Source organism: Choloepus didactylus, chromosome 1, assembly GCF_015220235.1.
Source record: "Choloepus didactylus isolate mChoDid1 chromosome 1, mChoDid1.pri, whole genome shotgun sequence".
NCBI lineage: Eukaryota > Metazoa > Chordata > Mammalia > Pilosa > Megalonychidae > Choloepus > Choloepus didactylus.
The window spans coordinates 115938157-115962877 of record NC_051307.1 but is presented as its reverse complement, the minus strand read 5'-3'; the positions used below and the strand labels follow the sequence as shown (position 1 = coordinate 115962877).

Below are 24721 nucleotides of genomic sequence, written 5' to 3'. Positions count from 1 at the left end.
TGGCTCTGAAAAGGGACTTTTGCTCTTTTCCCATTTTTTTTTACTCTCATTCCAAGCAGCTCATCAGAAAAAGCCTCAGGCATGAATTGTCAGCTGCTGACCCAGGCAAGGGGGGGAGTTAAAGAGAATAAGAGACACAAAGGAGGAATTCAAGTTTCTTAGGGGAGATATACCCTAAGAAAAGGGGGGAACGGCTCAGCTCAAATGGCAGCCCTCCTTCAGGGAACTCAGATACCAGGCCCTGGGGGAAAACAAACAAACCAGAAACAACCTAAGCCTGGCTTCCAACACTCTCGGCCCCTGGCCAGGACTGGGTCCACTGTGAATTAAAGGGACCACACCTCTTTACATAAGTGGGGGGCTGCAGGCTGACAAGTGTCACCTGCTGGGCAGGATAAGAAAAGCACCAAGTCTAGAGGCCTCACGGGAAAGCCTGACAAACTGCTCCTCGGAGAAACTTGATACTGATCACATCTTCCTCCTGAGACCTGGGCCTCTGTGGTCTGGAAAAATCTGATTGGGGTAATCAAGGAAACCAGATGCCAAAAAAACAAAAGATTTCGAGTCACCATAGGAAAAACAAAGATATGGCGCCGTCAAAGAAACAAACTTACACTTCAACTGAGATACAGGAATTGAAACAACTAATTATTAATCAAACAAATTTCCCCAAATCAATCTAAAAATCAAATCAATGAGTTAAGGGAAGATATGACAAGAGATGAAGGATATAAAGAAGGCACTGGGCAAATATAAGGAAGAAATCGAATGTGTGAGAAACAATTGGCAGAACTTACGGGAATGAAAACACAATGTAAACATACAACAGTAGATTTAAAGAGGCAGAAGAAAAGATTCATAAACTGGAGGTCTGGACATTTGAAATCCTACTCCCAAAAGAGCATAAAGGGAAAAATATGAGCAGCTTACTTGGGAACTGAATGACAACATGAAGCTCATGAATGTAAGTGTCATATAGGTGTTCCAGAAGGAGAAGAGAAGGGAAAAGGGGCAGAAGCAATAACAGAGGAAATAATCAATGAAAATTTCCCATCTCTTATAAAAGACATAAAATTACAGACCCAAAAAGTGGCGCGTACCCCAAAAAGAACAGATCCAAATAGATCTATGCCAAGACACTTAATAATCAGATTATCAAATATCACAGCAGAGAGAATTCTGAAAGGGAAGCTCAATAAGATTAGGTGCGGATTTCTCAATAGAAACCATGGAAGTGAAAAGGAATGGTATGATATATTTAAGATACTGAAGGAGAGGAACTACCAACCAAAAATTCAATGTCCAGCGAAGCTATCTTTCAAAAATGAGGGCAAGTTTAAAATATTCTCAGACAGACACTGAGAGAGTTTGTGAACAAGATACCTGCCCTACAGGAAATACTAAAGGGAGCACTACAGACAGAAAGGAAAAGACAGGAGAGGTCTGGAGCACAATATTGAGTGATGGTAACACAATAATGTAAGTAAATGGAACAAAGATGACTGTGGTTGAGTTTGAGGGAGGAAGGTTAGGGGCAGGTACGATAATGGGGGAAGGATAGAAGATAAAGACTGGGACTGTATAACTTGGTTAAACCTAGAATTGTCAGTAATTGTTATTAAATGTACAAATATGTTTTTACACCAGGGAGAACAAATGAATGTTAACTTTGCAAGGTGTTAAAAATGGAGTGGTACTGGAGAAAAAAAAAATGCAATCAAGGCAAACTAGAGTTTATAATTAACGGTAACATTATAATATGCTTCCACTAATTGTAAAAGGCAATATATCAAAGCTAAACATCTGTAAGAAAAGGATATAAGGGAGGGGGTATGGGGATTCTTGGTGGTGGTGTCTGACTTTTTTATTGTGTTTTATTTTTTCTTTTGTTGCTTTTTAGTTGTTGCTTTTTCTTTTTCTTATCTTTTTTGCCTCTTCCTCTTTCTTTGTGGAAGAAATGGAAATGTCCTTATACAAATAGTGTTGGTGAATGTATAACTGTGATCATACAAGGAACCATTGATTCTTTACTCAGGATGGAATGTATGGTGTGTGAATAAAAACATCTGAGAAACAAAGAGGGGAATACAAATGCTGGAGAAAATGTGGAGAAAGGGACGTAACTAATCACTGATAGTGGGGAAGTAGAATGGTGCAGCCCATCTGGAGGGCAGTGCGGTGTTTCCAGAGGAAACTAAGCATGGCGTTGTCACATGCTGCAACTTGGTTACTGGGTATATACTTGGAAAACTGAAAAGAGGGACATGAAGGGACATTTGCACAGTGGGGTTTGTGGTGTCAGTACTCATGATTTGCAAAAGATGGAGGTGACCTAAGGGTACATCAACTGGTGAATAGAATGACAATCTGTGAATGGAATACTGAACTGCTACAAGAAGGAGTAAAGTTGTGAGGTGAATGGACACTGAGGACAGTATGTTGAGTGAAATAAACCAGAAATGAAAAGAAAATTATAGTGCCTCACTAATATGGACTAAATATAATGTGCAAACTGAGAACTGAGTCTGAGAGCGAAGTTTATCAATGGAAGGTTTACTGTAAAGGTTCCTAAATTCTTAAGGTCTTACAGCAGTTACATCTATCCCTAAGTTGTAATGGTTATTTCTAAACTCTGAGATGATGAGCTCTTTGTGTGTAACCTGGTCAGTCCCTGGAACTCTGGGTATCTGTGTGACACCTGAGACTCAGAGCCAGAGTCTGGAAGCTATAAATGTCAGCATTACCCCATACAGCAAATGTTAACAAGTCTGGGGGAAAAAAAAAAAGAACAGGCTTCAATTACAGACATGAATGAAATGGACTTGGTTAAGACTAAGGTAAATCAGACTGAAGGGTAAAGGACGATATTGACGAAGTTTTTGAAGCTTCAGCTTCTCTGTGGGACCAAAGGAAGAGATGTTTATTAGGTGCAAGATCTATATTTTTTGTAACACAGTATATAATTTGACTTATATGGTCAGTTTATTCAAACAACATAATTACATGGAGCACTGATTGGGGAGTGAGGTCTGGTTGGTTTCTGCAGGTTAGTGTGAAGCCCCAATACATCCCAGAACAATTCTGGCAGAGAATGAAGATGTATTTGCAAAGCCCCCTTGAGTGACTGTGGGAAAATGTGGAAATATTAAACCTCCCCACCTGGGGAATCAATGATATTCTCACAAGCATTGGGGGGCTACCAAATTAGAAGGCGGAGCCCCTCAACCTTTGTTACTACAAGGGAGAGGCTAAGCCTACTTAAAATGGTGCCTACGAGTCACCCCCAGAGAACCTCTTTTGTTGCTCAGATGTGGCCTCTCTCTCTAAGCCAGCTCTGCAGGTAAACTCAATGCCCTCCTGCCTACATGGGATGTGACTCCCAGGGATGTGGAACTCCCTGGCAACGTGGGACATGACTCGCAGTGATGAGCTTGGTTCTTGCATTCCGGGATTGAGAAAACCTTCTTGGACCAAAAGGGGGAAGAGAAATGAAACAAAACTAAGTTTCAAGGGACTCCAGACCTTAAAAACAGGTTATTCTTATGCATTATACAGATATCCCTTTTTAGTTTTTAATGTATTAATAGCTAGAAGGAAATACCTGAAACTGTTGAACTGCAACCCAGTAGCCTTGATTCCTGAAGACAGTTGTATAACTTTATAGCTTACACTGTGTGACTGTGTGATTAGGAAAACTTTGTGGCTCATACTCTCTTTATACAGTGTATGGACAGATAAGGAGAAAAATTAGGACAAAAAGTAAATGAACAATAGAGAGGGATGGGATGTTTTGGGTGTTCTTTTCCACTTTAACTTTTACACTTGCTCTTTTTTGTGTATAGTGATAAAAATGTTCAAAACCTGAATGTGGTGATAAATGCACAACTACAATGGTTCTGTGAACAACTGAGTGTACACTGGGGATGATTGTGTGGTATGTGAATATATCTTAATAAAATTAAATTTATAAAAAAAAAAAAAAAAGAAGAACAGACTCATTCTCAGGAGAGAGGACTGAACTGTGGAACAAGACCTGGTTCAGAGACCAGGTTCTACAATTCATATCTAGGTAATTATAAACAGGAATAGCACTTCTCTATCTATAAAACAAAGATATTAAGACTTTCATAGAGTTGTACAGAGGTTCAAATGAGGTATCTATTTTTCTATCACACAATAACCATTCATCTTTCATTTTTCTGGCCATAGTCTGATTTTTATTTACTTTTTTACTTACAAAAAACTTTAATCAAAATGTCTTTTGACTATATGGTGTGCAAGTCTATTTCAATAAAATTGCATTAAAAAATGTCTTCTGATGTCCTTCTCCTATCCTTTCAAAATATGTCTATGCAACCTGTTGTAAATTCACAATTCCCTATATGCTCTAAATCACTTGAAACTGAAATGAACTCAAAATAATCCCATTAAACATTTGACTAGGAATGAATGCCAAATACATACACAAAGAGAGAAAACACAGTGAAATGAGAAGAACTGTAGCATTTCAAGAGTGTCTTTTTTTCTTTTTTTCTTTTTTGAATAGGCATAGGAAGGAGAAAAAATAGCGTAGTAAAAGTTTGCCATTCCAATGAACAGGGCAAATACCAAATGAAAAGATATGGCTGAAATTAGTTAGCTTGATAAAAAGGCCAGAAGTTGAAGATGTAAACAAATAGATAATGAATAAGACTGGAAATTCCTGGAATAAAACTGGATGATGTTATGCTAATTTCTCTTGGGGGGGGGGCTCCAAATAGCTTCAATACAGCTATGAAATATGCAATGGCACTCAGTCATTCTTGCTATATTATATCTATATTGCTATATTAGACCATGCAGCACAATCTCAACCTGTCCTGATTCCCTCCCAAAGGAAAAAATGTTTCAGAATCTAATAAAATTGAATTTAATTCAGTATAGACAGTTTGACAAACTGGAAAAACTTAAAAGCAAGCCAGAAAATATCCACTGATAAGACACCTTTTGTTTTAAGCATTATTCCATTAAGCATCCTTCCCTCTGTTCCACTACTCTGGATTCCCTGAGATAGGAGGAGAGCTACATTTTATTCATCCTATGATGCCTATGCTAAGAAACTGCACAAGAGACACCAAAATTATTTGAAGCATGAAGAACTGGGTTTTAAATAACAATAGCAATTCATCATAACCAATTCTAATATTACACTTAATATAAGGAATAAATTCACCTAAGAGCTAAAAATTTTCTTTGACTTTCATGTGATACCACCATCTCTCAAGTTCCATTTTAGACACAGTTGTATCAGCCTCGCATCACCAATTTTTCTTATTCATAAATGAAATCACAAAACAAAATCATTAAAAGTAAATCTAATGGCAAAGATCCAGTGAATCAGATGCACAGAACTCCAATGTACATGTGCTTTCCTTTCTTTCATTTATCATTTGCTTTTAATGGATGATAAACCACACATTTTCAAAGAAGACACTTTCACTTACACATATGCAAAGGTACTGATCCCTCTATAAGAAATTCAGCCTATACCTGGTTTTCAGCTACATCTGTGGGGATGGAAGTGACAAAGAGTTTTTCAATGTAGCCCTTTTCCTATTGATCTCAAAATTAGTTCTCCAAAGGCATAAATTTTCAGCCAAAGAAGAGGAATACTTTGCACTATGCTATCCATATGCATGCCATTCATTCTTCATATTGAATAACACCTCTTTCAAAACCACATGATAGTAAAAGATAAAATGCCGTGACAAAAAGCTTTTCTACTACAGTGAACAGAACTAATTTACAGATTAATTTACAAATTTGTAAATTACAAATTAATTTACTTAAGAAGTGGATACTGAAAACGTAGGCTTTTCAATATGCACCACACTTCTTGGTAGCATCACAACTCTTGGTCTTATCCTCAATCTGGCAAGACAATAAATTACTTTTAGTGGTTCTCTCTGGATAATCAAGTTCTGGGAGAATAGGTATTAAAACACACTAGATAACTTACAAATCAGAGACGCAATTAACTAATATACACTGAGAAATTTAATTGACAGGAGACTGGAATAGTCACATTGACAGAACAGAGGCTAGCAGTGCCCTATCAACATCCCTTCATCACTGAATTTTCCTGAGCAGTTGGGCAGCTTCTTACTGCACACCCGAGAGCCTCTCTGACCACTGGTCAGGTTAGGGAGGAGGTCGTGAGGAGTTAATGCTCCACCCTCCCCAGAGCAGCATTCCACCAATGAGAAATGGGAGTTGGTAGACAAATATCCAGATTCCTAGCTCCCTGAGTGGGACAGATCTGAGGCTTGTTCTATACTGTTTCACTGAGCTCCCACAGAAAATCTGAGCCCCAATAGCCCACAACAGTAACGTAGTCTTTAATGCAGCCTATATTTGCTTCCTTTGCTTCTCTTTCTCACTTCCTTGCTGCACCACAGAACTTTATGGACTCATCTCCCAAACAAAATAGCTACACTCAAGATGTACTTCCATCAGAATTAAACCTAAGACAGCTTGTCAGCATGGTTCCATTCCCAGTAGGAAAATCTTGTTGTTAAACTAATTTTTTAAAATGGTATAATGATTATAGCATCAGCCCAGAAAGAAATAGTAGGCCTAAAGGGATTTTGGTCGTCAAGATTGATAGACTTTCCTTGATTATCAGAGTATCTATCTTCGGTACAGTTCAAAGAAAAAGGCATGCAGATAGCCCTAAGACATATGAAAAGATGCAAATCAGAACTATAGTGAGATACTACTTCTCACCTATCAGATTAAAAATATACATGTCTAAATAAAGTTCTGACTACACACTGTGAGACAGAAAACAGGAATTCTTACACATTGCTGGAAGGAATGTTAAGACAGTATTAAACCTACAGAAGGCAATTTGGCAGCGTGTCTCAAAATTACATGTAAATATATTCTCTTGCCTGGAATTCCCACTATTCAAACAGCCATGGTACATCCATACAATGGAGTACTATGCAGCAGTAAAAAGGAATGAGGATGATTTCCATACATCATTATGAGGTGATCTCAAGAATGGCAAATATATACATATATTTGCTTATAGTGTTTAAAACAGCAAGATAAACCATAGTTTTTTACAATCTGGCTACCTATAAGGGGAGAAAGTAAGTAAGAATACCTCACTTTCAAGTGGTACAAATGTTTTACGTAAGAACAGAACAAAATTAAAGGTTTTTAAATTCTGAAAACTGAAGATAAAAGGAAAGAAACTCAACCGCCTATCAAGTTAGTAGCATAAATGCACAAAAGGACTTACTTCAAGTACTTTAAAATATAATAATTTTACTGTACACGGCCAGCAGGACATACGCACACACATAAAAAACAAGGTCTAAGGACATAACCATATTGGTAATGAATTTAATAACACAAAAAAGAAAAAGGTTTATGTAAATATCGTTAGGAAACAAGATTTTCAACATGAAAGATGGAAACACTGAAATCAAAGAATTTAAGTTAAAGAAATAAATCTAAAATTTGAATTCAAAATATCATATATATATACACTGCTTTTCCCAACCAGAAGCACTGAAAACCCTCAGCACTAGACTGTGGCTCTAAATACTGATTTCCAATAAAAAGAACCAAGACTTCTTGGAGACATAGCTGGCTTAAGGGACTGGAGGAAGGACATGTACAAGATGAGCTTACGAACATCTTGTTAGGTCAGAAAGCAAGGAAATTATCAAAGACTACTGGATTCATGTCAAAAAAAGATTCAGAAGCCAACTTGAAAAGCTTCAGTGGCCAAAGACAATTTGAGTACCAATGGAACAAACCAAATCAAATGTATTGAAATCGATGAGCTCACGATGATATTTTAAACTAAAAGCAAGGGGAGGGTTGCCTGATTGGTTACCGTTCCAGGATGCCAGGCAACAACTCATACGTTGATAATAGTAAATAAAAGGAAAGAATCAAGCATTTAATATGCCTTTCCTTTCCTGTGCAAACTTGACTGCAGTCACCAAACAGATGATCAGGAAGTTTCTCTTTATGGAAATATTACAGATAATAAATAAAGGCCTATTTAGAATTAGAATGTCAAAATTTTGTACACCCTCATGGAATGGCATGATCCTCAGTGGTAGCTAACAACACAAACAGACAACTAAACATGATGTGCCTCTTGGTGGAAATACACAGCACCACCTATGAAATACCCTACCACCCCAACTACCCCAAAATAAACAAGGAAAAGGAAACCTGAATTAGGTTAAGCCTCTAGATCAAACTACCAATTTATGGAAAATGCAAAGGAAACAGGACATGTTACGAAAGGGATACAAATAAACTGCAAGGAGAAAAATTAAATAAAGAGGCAGAAGTTAACTACACATATCAACCAAAAGTAATGTATGGACTTTGCTACAATTCTGAATAAACATTATTTATGAACAGATCAGGAAATTTTAAATTGAATGGATATATGGTATTAAGAAATCACTGTCCAATTTTATAGTGTAATATGGTATTACAGTTATACATTTTTAAATAGTTCGTATCTTCCATAGATACAAACTGAAATGTTTATGGCTGAAATCATGTGATGTACAGGACTGGCTTAAAAATAATCAGAGCAGGTGGCAGTGGGTGGCAGGGGAACAGGGTGGTTAAAGGTGAAACAAGACTGATGATTATCAAACTGGGTGAGAGTTCATTATGCTATTCTCTCTCTTGTAGTGTATGTTTGAAATTTTTCACAATAAAGTTATAATAATATACACCTGTTGGTTCTATTAATGCAATTCAAGATAATTACAGAAAGTAGCATAAACCATTTAAAGAAAAGCAGCTGATTTAAGATGCAATTATGAGTTAAAATAACTTGTATCTAGCTAAGTGAAGAGTAAAGACAGAAAAGAATATTACACTTCCTTTGTAGTTATTATATCAAGAACAAAGTTGAGGGTGGGTGTGGGTGGTAGTAGGGATAACTGTATACGTTCCCCCAGAGCATTCCTTTATGACATTTTCAGAGAAAAGAATATGTGATAGTACACAGCACAGGTTTAGCCTGCAACATGACGGCAATTCTGAGGGTCACAGGAAAATCACCTTTTTTGAACCAATAATCGTAATTTAGTAGTACATTGTGCAAATATGTAGAAATGGCTTCAGTATAAGACAACTGAGTGTCCACAGCTAGACTGTAGGGTTGGACTTATTCATCTCCAACATTAACAGACACATAGAACTAATAATTCCATAAAATTAAATTAAATTTCCATGATCATGACAAAACATTATCTCAGAAATTTTCAACAAAACTGTGAATATATTCGGGATGATCTGATTTAGAATACAGTCTATGAAGTGTTACAAAACCCAACCCAAATGAAACCACTACAGTCTATGTGAGTAGCACACAAAAATTCACTTGGGGATAGGCACTTCAAAGAAAGTCTGTTTCATAATATCTGTACCTCAGACACCCAAGAAGCCTGGATATGTCATGATCAGGGGAGACATTCCACAAATAGTAAGACAACCAAGAAAACTAACCGAGTTTCAAATGTGAACTTCAAACAAAAAGCCAAAGGCAGATAACTCCAATTGCCAAAGCTGATTTGCCCTGGAGCTGCTGCTTACATAAGAAACACTGTGGTGCTCAAGGGGAAGTGGCATATTAAATGATGGTTAATGAGTCTCCTAAACAACCTAGAAAACCCCACGGGTGTTTTATAAATGAATGAAGAAATAAATGCTAAGCAGAATATATACCCATGTCATCCTTTCTGTTAGATAAAACTAAAAAAAAAAAAAAAAAAAATTCTTATTTCCTTAACATTCTCTATCAATTGCTAAAGCAGAGGAAAGGGGAGAGGAGGGAAGAAAAGAAGAAGGAAGGGGTGCTTCTGTGATTATAAACGTTAAAGTTAGTCAGGGCTATCATATTAGGTCAATTGTTTCTCAAATATGAATTCAGATAACAGTTTAGATGAAAGAAATCCTTGTCTTATCAACATACTGACAAGCAGATTTTTAAAATGAATCAATTCTTGGGAACATTTCCAGGGATAACTTTCCTCACCTAGACTGATGTATCTACCATTTCCCACCAAATTCTATAAACCTTAATCAGTTCCTATAGTTCCCTGATTTAATGTGTAAAATAAGAATATGATTAATAATCACAAATTTCAATAATGCACAAAAAACATATTTTGAAATACAAGGTAGTTATAGTAACTTATTCTGAAAAAACGTAAAAATTCATTCTCCTGCTATTTAGTCATACAAAAAACAGACAGCAATAGTATTTAGATAAGGAGCTGCTTTTTGTAAGGAAGAATCATTCTTAATTCTAGCTAACAATGATGAGACTGCTTAGACTACAGCTAGAATATACCTTAGAAATTAAGTGATTCTAGTCTAATTCCATCATCTAATTTTACTGAACTTGCCAACAGTCATCCAAGATTCCTAGCATGATCAGGAAAGAGAGCAAATCCCAACTCCTGAAGAATCTAGTATTCTTTCTGCTTATCACAACAGTTGATTTATATTCCAGTGAAAGGCTCCTAGAAGATCTTTTTAAATAAAGGAGAGTAGCTCTCCTTAAAACTACTCACTAACAAAAAACAGGTGGAGCTTTACCATTTAAATGCCTACTAACTATATTAAGATAAACGCTATACACAAAAACAAGTGATGTATCCTAAAAAGATGATACAAATATACAAGAACTATCACTGCCAGTATAACGTAAGTCTAACAAGAAAAGTCTAGTCACAAAATATAGTCCATTTGTCAAAACACAAGACCATCACTAAATAACAATGCTTTTCATCTTGATACCCATAGGTAAGAGGTTATAAAAAAACAACAGCTAAGGAGATCTTAAAAGTAAAGTTTTCTGAAATCTTACTTAATGCTCAAAAGATATTTTAAAGCACCTGTGACTACATATGACTTTGGAAAACACTTAAATTTAGCATGGGAACACATGTATTAAAACACTCTGATAACCGGGAGTGGGAAGAATTCTTACCATTGGCAGTGCATTGATGTGGGGATGTGCAATTGAATATCCGATACCACCACTCACAAGCTGCTGTTGCTGATGCTGAGAAAAAGGAAAGTAAAATATTCAGTGTACCCTAAGACATAATTTCTGAAAGATTTCAGAAAGAAAAACTTCACATGCTTAAAACATTCTTTATATAGGTCTTTTAAGGTTCCCCACCAATGACTATCCTCTTCTCGTTAAGCAAGTATTACCATAAACAGCAATTTTTGAATGCTTAATATGTGCCAGGCACTGAATCTTTACAACATTCCTAAGAGGTTGATACAGTGAAGAAAATGAGACTTCAACAGATAAATTTGAACACAGAGATGAATTTGCACTACCTACCATTCAACTCAACTCAGGCAAATTTATTACTATATTCAGTTCAGTATATTATGTTCATAATTATGAACATCAGCCACAGTCTGAATATTCTATATATTCTATTTAACAATAAATTATATGTTTTGAAATAATTTCTATTAAAACTTTTTAAATTTTCATCTCTTCAGAGTTTACATTTTGTCTTCTCAACTGGAAAGCCATAGCACACCATTTCATGTAAATGTAAAATTTTTATTTTAAACACATTATCAGAGTGGTCACTGTCAGGTAGAACACTGAACAGTGCAGGCTTCACCATGTGCTAGAACCTTCTGTAGGAGTGATAAGGTAACTGATATCAGAGAAAACAGTTTTCACTATACCACGTGAGGGAGCTTTACTTCATACAACAAAAGAGGTGAATTAAGTCAGTCAACAGTTTAAAAAAAACAAAAAACAAAAAAAAAAACAAAAAACACCTAAGCAAATACACTGAATAATTGCAGAAAAATGTGAACCTCTTCAAGTTTGCTCTACTCTGATTTTATCTTTAATTGACCGGAATGCTCGCTATATAACTTTTCAGCTGTTAAGTTATAAAGAGGTACAGGAATGGAAATGACATTTATTAAATGTGCACACATTTACTGAAATTTTAGATCGTTATGCCAAACTACAGTATTGCACCAGCTCCTGGTGCTTCAAGACAGGGAGTGAGCATAGTACACTTGTGAGCTTGTTGGTAGATCATGTTATGAACATCAACATTTTTACTGTAAAGTTTTCATGAATTTGAGCCATAAGCTACAAAGGGCTGCTTGTTATGCAAACATCAACAGAGCTACTGTATCAGAGAAAAATTAAGTTTTTATTAAGTTTTTAAATAAATAATATGTACTACTGAATTATGTACATTTTTAAACACATAAACAGAAGTAAAAAAACAAAGATAAATAATTTGTAAAATTATTTATTTATTTATTTACAGTATTACAATCTTTTTTATTTATAACAGTCTGGATCCTTAAAAGTCTTGTTAATCATAATATTTATATCATTATTAGCTAATATCTCAAGGCACAATTCACTCTAAGAGCAACATTCTTATTACCAATAATGAATGTATGTCTATTTCTATATATTTTTGCCGGTATCTTTTTTCAGCCATCTTCTAAAATGATTGATCATGGCTGCCCATTCTAGTACTTTAAGTTATCAAGTCCACCATCTTCTTGTTTCCTATTCCTAACCTTGTTTCTCTAAGCAGTTTCTTTGCAGTAATCTTTCAATCATTTGCCTGCTTCGGAGGTTTGATTTAAAACTAGGTAATATAATCCATAAATCTACATAATCAAACACAAGCCACGGCAGTAAACTGAAATACAAGGCAATTCCCTGAAACGGAACAAAGGAATGGGAGAGCCACTGTTGTTTTGTGGAATTCCCCCTCTTTCCTCTGAAGACTCTATGTACCACGTTACACCCATAACTTTGACATCAGAATCAAATGAGGGTGCAAATCTGAACCCCTGTATTAAATATTAGTAACAATTTTTTAACCTAAACTGAACATAAATAATAGATTAATATTTTCTTACAGCACTGTACTTCAATGGATTCTCCTTTTGACCCCTAGAGTGTGTATACACACAGAAAACACACCGAATCACATCTACCTTTGGAGAGCACTGAGTTAGATCTTTCCAATTGCTAGTCTTTTCTTTTTCCTCCTTTCTGTTTCTCTTCTGTTACTGTTCTGTGGTCAGCGACTCTTCCTCTCATCACCTTCACAGATATATCTAACCTCGGTTTTCTCTAAATACCTATTCCGTACCCTTGTCTTCTTCCTACATTCTTTAGCTTATCTTATTATTTTATAAGCTACGTAAGGGAAAGGAGCACAATAGTGATTCAATAAATAACTTATTGAATGGCTGTATAAATATTTGATTCTAGGATTTGAAGGGTAAGTAAATCTTTGGAAGATGGTGTATTCCAATTTGCATATACAATACAATCATAAAACGGAGGAATCTGTAGAAAGATACACATGGCCATATATCAACTTCTATCTTAGATATTTTCCTAACCAACTCATCTATTTCCTAGCCATTCTGCAGTACATTCATATACCATACACCACACAATCCTTCAGCTTAAAAAATGAATACTTGAAATTTTAAAAAGAATTACAGAGGGCATGGGCAAGATGGTAGCATATGGAGGTATGGAATTTATTAGTCCTCTAAAGCAGCTAGTAAACAACCAGGAACAACTAGTAAATAGCCTGGAACAACTGTTTGGGGGACATCCATGATCGGACCCACATCGTACATCAGTCTGGAATGGGTAAAAGGGCCAAGACCACAACATAGAACTCTAAGTAAAGCCCCCTACACTGTGGAGCTGACCTCCTCCCTCACTGGCAAGGCAGGCTGAGTAGGAACACTTTCCTGTAGGTAAAAGAAGCCATCTCTGCTGGGAGCAAGGGAAGATAGCTCAACCAGGCTCCAACTGCAGTTTTAATTAACAAATACGCACTACTGAATTCAAGCTACGAGCACAGATAAACCCAAAGCAAACAAGAAAGGAACACTGAGGTCTCTCTCCACAGAAAGGGGGCAAGGCTGATGGGAAAAAAATAAACAAACAAAAACAGAGGCTTCTGAAGTCAGCCAAGCCCTGGAAAACGGCTGTGCCCCAAGACAAGGAACACACAGATCCAGGTACCAACTCTAGCTCTTGACTGGAAAAAATGGGGGGCTGGAGACTGGTTCTGAAAAGGGTGGTTTTTTTTTTCCCCTACTTTCTTTTTAAAAAACATTTTAAGCAGCTCATTAGAGCAAGCCTAAGGCATTTTCAATTGTCAGCTCTGACCCAGGCAAGGGTGGAGTTAACACAGGTCTGAGACAAAGGAAGAAGTCAAGTGAAGGAGATAATTCTTCAAAAGGCCTAGCTTCCCCATGAAAAAGGGGTAATGCCCAGCTCAAGGGGCTGCCTCCCTCAGAAAATTCAGACCCCAGGGCCTGGGGGGAGGGGGGGGTTTAGAAGCAGCTTAAACTTGGCTTTTGACTCACCCTTGGTCCCTGGCAGGGACAGGGTCTGCTGAGAATTAAAGGCACTGCACCTCTTTACGCAGGTGGGGAGCTGTGGGCTGACAAGCACCACCTGCTGGGCAGGATAGGAAACGCACAGTCAAAAGGCCTCACAGTAAAGTCTGACAACCTGCTCAGTCTCAGCCTCAAAGAAATTTGATACTGATTACATCCTGCTCCTGAGACCTGGGCCTGTCTGGTCACACTAGGAAAAACGAAGATATGGCCCAGTCAAAGGAACAAACTAACACTTCAAATGAGATGCAGGAGTTGAAACAACTAATTAAAGATGTTCAAACAAACAAGCTAAATCAAATCAACAAATTGAGGGAAGATATGGCAAAACTGTTTAAATAATAAACAAAAGGTATAAGTGCTGGAGAAAATGTGGAGAGAGAGATGTACCTATTTACTGTTGGTGGGGAAGTGCTATGGTGCAGCCAGCCTATCTGGAGGGCAGTGTGGTGGTTCCACTGGAGGCCAAGTATAAGGTGCCATATGATCCTGCAACCCCGTTATTAGGTATATATTGGAAAAACTCAAAGTAGGGACATGAGTGGACATTTGCACACTGGTATCTACTGGTGGCAGTATTCATGATTTGCAAAACCGACGAACAGAAGGAGAAACTGTAGTGTATACATACAATAGAATACTGTGTGGCTGCAAGAAGGAATGAAGTTGTGAAGCATGCAACTAGATCAATGAACCTTGAGGACAGTATGTTGAGTGAAATAAGTCAGAAATGAAAAAACTAATATTATAATACCTCACTAATATGGACTAAATATAACGTGCAAACTCTGAGAATTGAATTCGAAAGCATAGGTTACTGGGGGAGACTTACTGTAAATGTCCCTGGATTGTAAGCTCTTACAGCAGTCACATCTACTCCTGAGTTGTAACATTTTTTTCTGAATACCGAGATGCTGGGCTCTTTGTATACAACCTGATCGTTCCCTGGAACTTCGGGTATCTGTGTGACACCTGAGACTCACAGCTAGAGTTCTGGTGCTATGAAATTCAGTAGTACCCCATACAGAAACTACCTAATTTAACTTTTAAGGTCAGTTTATTCAAACAGCATAACTACATGGAACCTTGAACAGGGAGTGAGATCTCGTTGGTTGGGACAGGCTACTGTGATGCCCTGATTCATCCCAGGGTAATCTGTGCAAAGAATAAAAAAGTAATTGCAAAGCCCCCTTGAGGGACTGGGGAAAATGTGGAAATACTAAAAATTACCACATGGGGAATTCCTGATATTCTCACAAGCACTGGAGACTACCAATTTAATAGGTCAAGTCCTCAATCTTGGGGCTTGCCCTTATGAAATGTATTTCTGCAAAGGAGAAGTTAAACCTACTCATAATTATGCCTAAGAGTCACCCCCAGAGAATCTCTTTTGTTGCTCAGTTGTAGCCTCTCTTCTAAGCCAACTCTACAGGTAAATTCACTGCACACATTGGACATGACTCCCAGGGTGTACGTCTCCCCAGCAATGTGGGACATGACTCCCAGGGATGAAACTGGCCCTGACATCACGGCATTAAGAAAGCCTTCTTGAAGCAAAAGGGGAACAGAAAGGAAACAAAGTTTCAGTGGCTGAGAGATTTCAAATAGAGCCGAGAGGTCATTCTGAAGGTTATTCTTATCAATTACATAGATAGCCCTTCGTAGTTTTTAGTGTGTTGGAAAAGCTAGGAGGAAATACCTGTAACTGTTGAACTGTAATCCAGTAGCCTTGACTCTTAAAGATGACTGTATAACTATACAACCCTTAAAGTGTGACTGTGTTAACTGTGAAAACCCTGTGACTGACATTCCCTTTATCCAGTGTATGGACAGATGAGCAAGAAAACAAAGACAAAATAACTAAATAAATAATAGAGGGTAGATAAGGGGTATGGGATTTTTTGGGTGTCCTTTTTTATTTTTATTCTTATTTTAATTTGTAGTAATGAAAATGTTCAAAAATTTATTGTGGTGATGAATGCACAACTATATGATGATACTGTGAACCACTGACTGTACACGTTGGATGACTATCTGACATGTGAATATATGTCAATAAAACTGCATTTTAAAGAAAGCAAAAAAAAAATTACAAATTTTAAGATGCATTTAAGATGATGTGCAAAATATATTCTGGAACTGCCAGTAATTTTAGTACCATTTCTAGGAAGTGACCATTAAAGGCTGATCCTTTAACCATTTAAAAAAAAAACCTCAAAAGCACGTGATCATTGCCATCCAGCTTGTTCAGGATCTGGATGCCACAAGAGAGCAGTGGGCAGCAGAAACTTCAGTCAAGGGTCTAATCCATGGCCGACACAAATGCTCCTAGAAAGCCTCTAGAACAAATAAGACCCTAGCCCGCTTAGCTGGTAGGGCTCTAGACCAGTGCTGAGACAGTGATTGCAAAAGTCCTCGTCCAGCAGCTGACAGGTGGTTGTCCAAACACCTCTCTCAACCCAGTCCTCCCTGCCACACACATGCGTGCAATCTAAGCTACCCGGTTCTGTGTAATCCTGGTGACCAAAATCCCTTCCTTGCCCACTTCAATGTCAGCAGGACTGACGTCACTGCTCCCCCAAATTCCCACAGCCAGCATTTCCTCCAGCCTCTTCCTATCAAAGCCAATTGGCCAAAAGCTTGACTTTTGGCCATTAACAGGCAAATTTCAGTCTGCCTCTCTTTGTCAGGTACAGAAGGGGATGCCCATACTATTTGCTTATGAGCATGCTCAGTAGCACATGGACATATAATTCAACATCTTTGTGGAGTATTTCCTTTTTTACATATTTGTATGCAGTACAAGGCTTGTTGTAGAAAAGTCTCCCTGTATCTTACTGTACTATTAAAGAAAGCTGAATTCCACATTGTCAACAAAAGTGTGAAATGTTCATGAACCTTCTTCCAGGAAAAGCCATTCAAGCCTGATTATTTTCCAAAGTAACTTCAATTAAATTGAAGGAAAAAAAAGCATACGATCACCTTATAAAATTAGCATTAAAACTATCAATTATTTTGTAAACCACATAAAGAAACCCATTTTGCTCTACTTCTTGTAATGAAATAAATATTTGTTTTTAAGATTTGTTTTTGTCTCCAAATAAAAAGCATTGCTCGTAAGATCTATACTTAGAAGATTAATATGTTCTAAAATTAAGCATTACTCCTAGAATAGGCTTTCAGCAGAGAAAGACACTGCTGACAGAGCAGGTATCTTCAAGACCTGCCACATACACATAATTAGGAGAAAAGATTTTTTTCAAGACGCAAAAATCTTGGAAAAGAGCAGAACAGTATATTTTGAATGATCTTCAAAAATACTTCCTTGCAGTGTCTAGAATTAAATTTATTTGATTTATAGACCCCTTCGAAAAGCCAATGGGCATTATGGGCCCTCTCTCCAGGCGTTACAAACACAACAAAAATTTGCATATAATTAAAGGCAGCAACATAATCAAATCTAGAACCTAGTGACCAATAACAAATTTAAGAAAGTATGCTGGCATCCTTAAGAAACAGAAGTTGCACACTAATTATTGAAACGTGGCGAAACGGGGAAAATCTTCCCAAGAATTAAGAGAAAAACATAGGACTCCTACAAGAATTAACCTGATTAGAAAGATTTTTATTAAATGAACTTCTGGGCAAAGGAAAGTCACAAAGTCCAAATTAAATTGCTTATTAGCACATGATTGAAAGCTCAAATAGTTAATTATAATTACCTCCAACTGGAACAATACAAACAGGAGTATACTTGCAAACCAGAGTATCAACGGACCTTTCAGAAGTCCACTGATTCATTTCAAGAAACAGACTTCATTAGCTGTCTTCTTCAACATGGCAATTCCCAATAACAACATGATTCACACATCAAAGCCTCTAAAGCATTATACCCTGCACCTCCCTCACCCATCCCCATTTCCCAGGGAGTCTCACACACAGAAAATATTCTGGAGAGCCAAAAGGTGAGGTAGGTGGAAAAAGGAAGGAGTTGCAACAGCACCTTATGCAAACTAACCCTGAGATCAGACTCACAGGCGGTGCCCTCAGACAAAACACAGCCTTGCCATCACAGCCTATGTTTTTTCACTTCCCTATGTTATTTAAGTGACTTGGGGAAAATGGATTCAAAAGTTATGTATTATGAAATGATCCCAATTTTCTAAAAATAAGATATGCTCCAGAACACACACCCACATAAATAAAAAAAAATGTAAACATACATTGATTCTGATCATCCAATGATTACCTCAATTGAGCTGGTTTCATTGGCAGCATCACATGTGGTTGAATCTTATATTAAATGTATACAAAAATTACACTATTGTGCAGGCATAAAACAAAAATCCATTAAGTACTCTGAAATCTGCCTGTCAGAGAGTAAGCAATGCAATTAAGGACAATAAAAATCACCAACTCTCTTAGAATAGATCACAGAGTTTTTAATATTAGTTTGGTTTCCATAATTCTATGTGTTATAAAAAGTCAAATTTATTATTTAGGTACTAACATCTAACACCCACCAAGAGCTTCCAGTCCACCTTCTGTTCAATGTCACAGAATGTGAACTTGAAAACAGGCTGTTACTAGTTTGCTAATGCTGCCAGAATGCAAAACAGCAGAGACGGATTGGCTTTTATAAAGGGGGTTTATTTGGTTACACAGTTAGTCTTAAGGCCATAAAGTGTCCAAGGTAACACATGAGCAATTGGGTACCTTCACTGGAGGATGGCCAATAGTGTCCGAAAAACCTCTGTTAGCTGGGAAAGCATGTGGCTGGCGTCTGCTCCAAAGTTCTGGTTTCAAAATGGCTTTCTCCCAGCATGTTCCTCTCTAGGCCGCAGTTCCTCAAAAATGTCACTCTTAGTTGCACTTGGGTATTTATCCTCTCTTAGCTTCTCCGGAGCAAGAGTCTGCTTTCAACGGCCGTCTTCAAACTGTCTCTCATCTGTAGCTCCTGTGCTTTCTTCAAAGTGTCCCTCTTGGCTGTAGCTCCTCTTCAAAAGTCCACTCACAGCTTCGCTGAGTTGCCTCTGCCCATCAGCTCATTTATATGGCTCCACTGATCAAGGCCCACCCTCAATGGGTGGGGCCACGCCTCCATGGAAATATCTCATCAGTTATCACCTACAGTTGGGTGGGGCGCATCTCCAAAGAAACACTCAAAGAATTACAATCTAATCAACACTGATAACATCTGCCCACACAAGATTACATCAAAGATAATGGTGTTTGGGGGACACAATATATTCAAACTGGCACACAGGCTTAGACTCAAACTTTGCTGGTGATACTAAAAAAGTGATGCTAAATATATGGATAAATATAAACTATCAGTTACTTTTTTTTTAAATGTTAAGTACATCAATAAAGTGTAACCATAACTAGTTTTTTACTAATTAATTTTAACTAATTAATTTGTTACTAAATTAATACAGTGAATAATGTATGGTGCCTTAAGGAAAATGAAAGATCATAAACATTGTTTTCTTCCTAATATAAAGCTGATATCTGCTATACCTTTTTTTGGTTGTTGTTAAAAGTAGTTTGGGGGTGGGGGTGACGGTAGGGGTGGGAGAGAGAAACAGAAGTGGAAGGGTGAGGGAAAGGAGTAAAAAAAGCATGAGAATGGAAGAAACAGTGTGAAAAAAAAACATTTTTGCCTACTCCAAATGTGCCTACGGCCACACAAGCACTTAAGTTAGAAAAGTGACTCACATAATTCTTAGATCTTACTAGGTTTCTAACTGTTCCTAACCATTGAATACTTGAGTCAATACATGAAAAATGAGAATAAATAATTAGGCCAAGACAATACAAAAAATCATTCTGCTGAACAATAGGTTCCCAGCAGCAATGAGAACTGTTCTGCCAGGGAAGCTGGATCTTTGATTAATTCATGAGTCTCGTACTCAAATTTATTGGTCTAGGGTGAGATGTGTACATCAGTTACATTGAAAAGCTCCCCTGGGTGATTCCCACAGAGACAGAGAACCACTGACTATGTACAGGTAAAGGGCAGGATGGGGAATTTTACTAGTCAGATTCTAATTACTAATATAATGAATGGGGAGGGGAAGTAGAAACCACTTTTCTCAAATATGAGCATTTCAAAGTGAGTGGTGCTAAAACTATAGAGGGAAACAGTCATTCTATCAAGAATAAATTAAATGTTTTATTAATTTGATTTTAAGATTAACAAGAAAAGATAAGCTCAAGCCCTCACCCCCCCCATGAATGAGAAAAGGAGTGACAATAACACCACCATGAACAGAAAGAAACCAAGAAAGACTATGAAACAGGAGGTACTAAGAAAAGCATAAAAGGAAACACAAAGGGAGCTTTGCTGATTCACACATTTAGAGAAAGAAACACACAGAAACCACAGAAATTTGGCTGTGCATGACAAAATTATAAGTAGAAGGTAGAAGTTACAGAAAAGCATTCTTTTCTACACAATATAATGGGAAACTATCACACAATTAAATCAATGGAAATGCTCATTTTAGTGATGTATCACTCATCAAGAAGTTAGAGTGAGCACTGGGGCATATGACATGATGGATGCTGACCAATTCCTTCCAGCTCAGCATTTAAAGTGTGCCACCAGCAGCCTCTATGGTACCACTGTACAAACTGCAGGGCAGCAGGACAATTTAGAAAAAAAAGAAGAGGTACACAGCCTAGGGGTTAAGACCTTGAACTCTGGAACAAGGCAGTTTTGAGTTTGACTCCCTGGCTCTGATACTCACTAGCTAGGTATCTAAGACGAACGTTCTGCCTTCATTCAGTTAAACCAATTATGCATTTAAATGCCATGTTTCAACCAAAATGGCTCTCAGAAATACACACCACCAAAAGAAATCAGGTATATCCTGGCTTTTAAATATAATTCACTCCAACCAAATATATGATAAAATAAATGACATATTCATGATTCTAAAGAATGTCAAATTCTAATCTAATGTTGGTTTGCCAAACTGCTTTCAATCTAAGATTTTTACCAAATTGTAAATGAGATATTTGAGCCAGAAAATACAAGCTGTGGTGTCTGCCTGGTCCACTCAGGACACACAAATACAAGCATACACATGCACACTCCAGAGGTCATGAAACAAAAGAGACCATCCATTTTAAGGTCCCCAATTTGTCAACTTCCAAAACAAAAACATACACCTGTCCTACCCCTCTTCTCCTAAATTATGATGTTAAAGAACTGAATATGACAATATAAACAATGAAACAACTCCATCCTACTTGTCAGCCATTATCATGCACTGGTCAAAGGACTGGCAAACCATGGCCAGAAAATAATTATTTTTATTTTTGGCTTTGCAGTCTGTATGGTCCCTGTCACAATTACTCAAATCTGCTGTTACAGTGCAAAGCAGCCCCAGACAAGTTTGTTGACCATAAAAGCAATTCCCAAGCCCACCCCAAATCCTACTGATCCAGGGTGGAACATAAAGCTTTCCTCCAACTGTAAACTCCACGAAAGAAAATGAGTGCCTGAACTTCAGCCTATATGAGGTATATGGGGGAGTGGAGGGATGATACATAGTGGGCTATCTGTGGAGGTGGGGAAGTGGCAGCAAAATCTTAACCTCTTTCTTGCAAGAAGGAAAATTAGAGGTCCAGAAGAGGAAACTAACTTTCCCATAAAGAGAATGAAAATCTCTTATGATCTAATTGGTATGTCTGGTCCCTACTACTACCCATCAGTTGAAAATAACTATTCTGATCACCGTAAGTAGTCTCAGACTCAATTAGATAACCTCACAAGACCTAAGTAGGCCATACTTAGCACATGTTACTCAGAAAACTATAGGATGTGAAAGGCTAACAGGGTAACACCAGGCCAGGCATTTCAGCAGGAGTCAGTCCTCACTGCAATCTGAGAGCTATTCTCTTTGCACCTCTCCCTATCACCAACAAGAGATGGCTCAGGTGCAAGAGGATAACCTTACCAAATGGGTGCAGAAGCTATCTGGCTTGGAAACCCCCAATTCCAGACAGGAACCATTACCTTCTTCTAAGAGGTCATGGTCAAAGCTTCCAAGGGACCTGACCCATCAAGGGACATGCCCAGTTATAAGAAAGTACCACACTCAGGGAGCCCAAAGCTATGGCTTCTCACCGGTATCACTCCCACTCCAGAAGCCATTTACATGTCAGGGATCACACTGCCATGCCCTATGTTGGCTGGTAACATTGCTGACATTGCACCTCTATGTTTCTTATGAAACAGAGCTAAATTGACCCAAGGCTACTTGACCTCAGAAGGAGAAAAGGTTTGGTGAACCCTTTACTCACAAGGCACCTGGGTCCTCATCCCTAACCTGTCTCTAATGCTGGTGGTCTTAAGCCTATAATTTAAGCATCTATGGGACTGACTCATCTCCTATGGACAATGAAAAGTTTGGGTTGAATTCTGGGATCCTTTGAAGTCTTTTAAAAAATAATAACTAGGGTCACAGAAAACCAGGCACACAATGGAAAGAAACAAGAAAACAGCCTTCTGTATGTACAGAAACCAGGCCAACAAACTAAAAAATCCTATAAATAACACATATATTTTGATATATGGAGATTAAAAAGTTAAAGAAGAGTTTAGTTCAGTCTCCTTTGTTTTAGGCATAAAGAAATTAAGGCCCAAAGAGATTAAATGTTCTCACCAGATGACAAAATGAATATTAAACTCTGCCTTGTTGTGCACTCAGCACCATGGGCTGGCACTTACCAAGTGCTGTGTTCATTTAAATATTATACTAAGTTTCTAAGGTAGATATTATGGTTCCTGTTACAAAAATAACTGGAGCTCAAAGTTGTTCCTGAACCAAGATCATACAACTGATAAGAAGCACTGTAAGTGGACATCAGATGATAAATCTTAATTTCTTATCCACTTGCCTCCTCTAGGTCTCCTGAGTTTCTTTCCAAAGCTTTTTTTCCCCAACAAAAGTTTTCTTATTCCAACATGACAGCCAAAGAATTTTTAATGAAAGTATCACTTTACTTAGGGAGAAGAGGGTTGTGCTGGTTTGGATGTATTATGGCCCCCAAAATGCCAAGTTCTTTGATGCAATCTTGTGCAGGCAGTTGTATTAGCGTTGATTAGGTTGGAATCTTTGGATTAAGGGTTTCCATGGAGATGTGACTCAATCAACTGTGGATGAGAGAGGACAAAATGTCCCAAGAGCAACATTTTGAAGAACGCACAGAAGCTGAGAGAGGAGCTGGAACACAACCCAGGATCAGCAGATGCCAGCCATGTGCCTTCCCAGCTAACAGAGGTTTTCTGGATCTTGTTGGCTTTCCTTTGGTGAAGGTATACTCATGTTAATGCCTTAATATGGAAATTCATATGGCCTTCAGACTAAATTTGTAATCAAATAAACCCCTTTATAAAGGCCAATCCATTTCTGGTATTTTGCATGATGGCAGCATTAGCAAACCAGAACGGTGGCTGTCCTCAAATTCTCTTACTGCCACATATAGATGCAGTCAGTACACTGAAGGACCCTGGGCATCCACCAGAGGACAGTGTAAGTCTACCAACCAATAAATACTACTTCTGCCACCCACCTTAACCTAGTTCTTGAAATACTATGCTTATTTAACTGTTAAAAACCTGATACATATACAAATAAGGGACTTCCTCTGATGAGGGTCAGGTTAATTTTACTTTATTTATATAATCAGTATTCATAAGAGCGATCAGAATTTAAAAATGCATAATTCTCCTTCTTTTGGAAGTTTACCAAAAAGTCTTGGCAGGCACAAAAGCACCATAGCCATTTCTGCAGCAAATATTGTGCTGTTTACCACTGTAATATTCATTACCCAAGGCAAATATCTGAAAGTCATTCCTGATTCTTCCCTGTCTCATTTGTCCACCATATCAACTACTAAATTTTGTTGACTTTTCTTCCTAAATTCTCTACACTGTCTACTTACATGCCTTCAATCAATCCCACCCCCCACTACCCCTTTCTGCAACTCTGATGAAATCTTAAGCCCAAATTAATTTTCCTAAAAATGGATCCCCAAATTTATAATTTAACAGCACGTGATATCTGAAAATTTAGCTCATCATTTTTTTAAAATTTGAAGCCAAAGAGGCAATATAACCAAGAAATTAAGAATTAACAAATAATTATGATTACTGAATCATTATGTAAATGCTCTTCTTACTTTCTAGTACATTAAAATAGTCAGAAGGAAGCACCTGAAATTACTG

At 37.6% G+C, this 24721-nt stretch overlaps 1 protein-coding gene across 19 annotated transcripts in view; it reads right to left on the bottom strand.

Annotated features, from left to right (window-relative positions):
* TBL1XR1 (TBL1X receptor 1) overlaps positions 1 to 24721 on the bottom strand; it is a 201728-nt gene that overhangs the window by 94374 nt on the left and 82633 nt on the right. For all 19 annotated transcript variants that reach the window (XM_037840334.1, XM_037840368.1, XM_037840349.1 and 16 more), the window contains one exon: positions 11027 to 11101. The gene's annotated coding sequence lies outside the window, so the exon portion shown is untranslated. The remainder of the gene's footprint in view (positions 1 to 11026; positions 11102 to 24721) is intronic.